The sequence below is a fragment of the Molothrus ater genome, chromosome 4, assembly GCF_012460135.2.
Source record: "Molothrus ater isolate BHLD 08-10-18 breed brown headed cowbird chromosome 4, BPBGC_Mater_1.1, whole genome shotgun sequence".
In the NCBI taxonomy this organism is placed as follows: domain Eukaryota; kingdom Metazoa; phylum Chordata; class Aves; order Passeriformes; family Icteridae; genus Molothrus; species Molothrus ater.
This window is the reverse complement of record NC_050481.2, coordinates 57,762,119-57,765,539: the sequence shown is the minus strand read 5'-3', so window position 1 is coordinate 57,765,539 and position 3,421 is coordinate 57,762,119.

Genomic DNA, 3,421 nt, shown 5'->3' with positions numbered 1-3,421 from the left:
CTTGCCTGTTCCATAGACCTCCTTTTGCTCAGATTTCTGTTTTCCTTCTGCTCTCCCCGCCCCCCCTCCCCCTGGCTTTTTTCCTTTGTCCCAATAGATTTTTAGGGAGTTTCCTTTGTAGCATCTTTCTCACTTCAAGGGCTGCCCATCTTTCCAGTTGTGAGAGCCACCTGAGAATGATGCTGGCCCTTGACTGGAAGTCTGTTACACCTGCAAGGATCAATGCAGCTTTAGACCCCATGGAAAAGCAGCTGCCTTCTGGGAAAAGGCAGCCCTGGGTCACCAATGGGCATGAGGCACTCGCAGACCAATGGCTCCAACTGCAGCAGAGTGCCAGAGTGCTCAGCCCTGACTGGTCTGTGCAGGAGCAGGTTCTCCCAGCTCTCAGTTGTGTCTTTGTCTGGAGGGGGTTTGGCAGGCACAGGTTGGCCCTGAGCTGTGTTTCAGGGTGGGGACAGAACTCTGGTACTCCGACGTTGCTGATGTTGCTGGATGCTGGTCTACACTCGGCAGCTGCCCTGGGGATCCAGCAGAAGGGAGTTGGAGCACACACTGCTCTCACCATGGGTATCCCACCTGCTGTGTGGGACAGCAGGCTGCTCCTCTAGGGGACAGGGGCCATGGCAGTGTTGGCCTGATTGTCTTAAAATCACAGAATCATCATAGAATGGTTTGGATTGGAAGTCCAGTTTGACCCCTTTGCTGTGGGCAGGGTCACCCTCCACTAGACCAGGCTGCTCAAAGCCCCATATCCACTCTGGCCTTAAACACTTCCAGGGATGGGACATCCACAGCTTCTCTGGCCAACCTGTGCCAGTGTTTGACTGCCCTCACAGTAAAGAATTTCATTCTAATATTTCATCTAAAGCTGTTCAGATGTCCCCTTTCAGTTGAAAGCCATCATCCCTTTGTCCTGTCGCTACATCGCTGTTTTCCAAATTACCACTTGGTACCTCTTGTTTGTTCTTTTTTAATCAGAAAATCTCCTATTAAATCAAATGTATTGAGACATTAAACATCATATTAACCATGCCTCTGTGCAGTGTTCCTAAATTATCCCTGGGGAGCTCTAAATCCGTCACAGCATCTCAGCTGTGAGAGAGGGAGAGCAGTGCCACATGTGGTAGGTGTGAATGGCAATTCCCTAGCTTTCTATTTTTGATGATGTTGGAAGAGTTGAAGATTTGTTTTCCACAGCAGTCACTTTGGACTGGCTTGTTCTGTTTTTGTTGTCAGTGGTAGGGTTTTTATATGCCATCATTTTCATTAGCACTTAATTGTTGGCACAGAGCCTCAGCTGCCAAATTACCTGTCTACTTGCCACATGAAGGGCTATTATGTTGTTTGCCTTCTGAAGAAGCTGTGCCATTCCAGAGTTAAGGCTGTGTTGTTTTTGCTTCACAGAGGTACTAAACACTTCTCCATCTTGTGTTAAGTATAAACAGAAAATCAGGTTGTCCTTCAAACCACCGAGCGTGCTGGTGGGAAGAAGGCTGCAGACAGCAGGCAGCTGCCACCCAAGCACTGGCAAGAGATTCTGAGGTAGCACAGGAGCACAGGGCAGAGCTTGTTGTAGCTATGAGAGCCACCAGCTGACCTGAAGAACAAGCATGAATGATCCATCTACAAGCACAGTGGGCAAGGGGAGGGTGGTGTGTAAAGCTGTTCTATTTTCTTTAAATAGAAAGTATCACAGAGCCAAGGTCTAGGTCAACGTTCTGGCCACAACTTGCGTCTGCAGTGCCTCACTGATCTCTCACAGTAATCACTGATCTTTCACCAGGAGATCTGTGTGGGCATTGCCTGAGACTTCACCCTCTGTACCTAAAGGGCTTTGTACAGCTGAGTGCTGCTGCATCACTGCAGAAGGCAGGCACTGGGGCTGGCTGCCTGGGTAATGCAGGGAAGAGGGCATTGGTGGGATGTTCTCTCCACATCTCTCATTTTAACAGGTTCAGATGTCTCTCAGTTTCATTTTATTTCCATCTGCTTTACCCTCAGGTTCATGACACCCTGGTGTTGCAATTTACCCAGAGCTTGTGGACAGATGAACACTTAATGGGAATTTTATCTAAGTATATCTTCTGCATGCCTGGTGCAGATCAGGGACTTGAACCAGTGTACTGATGTTTTGATGAATGCACTGATCACCCACTGCTTGTGCTCCAGAAATAGAAGATCCTTTGTTTACTCCTTTCTATCAGAATTAAGACAGCTTGGTTCACTAAATTTGTTGATTCTGTGGCAAACATACAGCACAGCAAAGGGAGAAGGTGCTCTCCACTTACCCAACCAGAGGGCCTGGCTATGATCTCATCTCCCTGTCCTGGGTGCCCTCCTGTGGACATGAAGCTACAAAGGGGAAAGTTTAGTAAAGGCCCTGTTATCTCCAGGACATGATGGATACATTAAAGACTTTTCTAGAGTACACATGTGCTCCTGGATTTGTTCAAATCCCATAACTGTAGTTTCTAGAGTAGGAACACTCAAAGTCTAGCTCCTGGCTTCAGATAGAGCATCTTGTTTCCTGCTTTCTTTCCACTAAAAACTTTCATCCTGCTCTATTGAAAGTTGCCAGCAGTGTTGGGAGATGAAAAACACAGACCATCTAGAATATTGTGTCTTGTGTGAGGAGGAAAAAAACAACAGAAGGAGGTATTATAATTTAACTGTTGTGGTGTGCAAAAATGCCAAAAGAAGCCCTTTGTCCACACCCCAATGAAGATGTGAGCTGTTCCCCACTGAAATGGTTGCCTCTGGGATGGAAGATATTTCAATACTTTGAAAATGTGAAGAGAATTTAACATTTAACTGGGGAAGGTGCACAAAATCTGCCATGCTCAGAAAGTGCACCCATAGACGAGCCAAACATGATATTTTTGTCTGTGCCTTGCAATTGTGTGAGGAAACAACCACAGTGAACACCATCCACCTCTCATACAGGAGAATCCCACAAACCCTATCGAGGACATTTCCTACATATGCTTTTGGAATAGGATTTGCAGCAACTTCAGCTTCTGTATGGACCTTCCCCAAGAACTGAACGTCAACATTTAAGGTTAAATTTTGGTTAGCATGACACCATCTAAATTACCCACTTTGCTTGAGAACATATTGCATTTGGCCAACATTTCAAATGCTGTGTACAGTGACTCCGCAGGGAGAGAAAAGTGCTTCTGGGAACTACAGCAATTTAATACTGAGTTCTTTAAAGCACATGAATAGTAGTTGCCTGAAATGTTACCTCCTTGTACAAGTTAAGAGTAAGCAGAATTCAAAATCAAACAACATTTATCACAATAAATACTGTAAGGGAACTTCAGGTCTCTAAAGGAAAAAAATGGTGGTCTAAATTAATATTTAAAGGAAAAGATTGAAAAACAGGCTGTCCTTCCCTATTTTTTAATAACTTATTTATTGA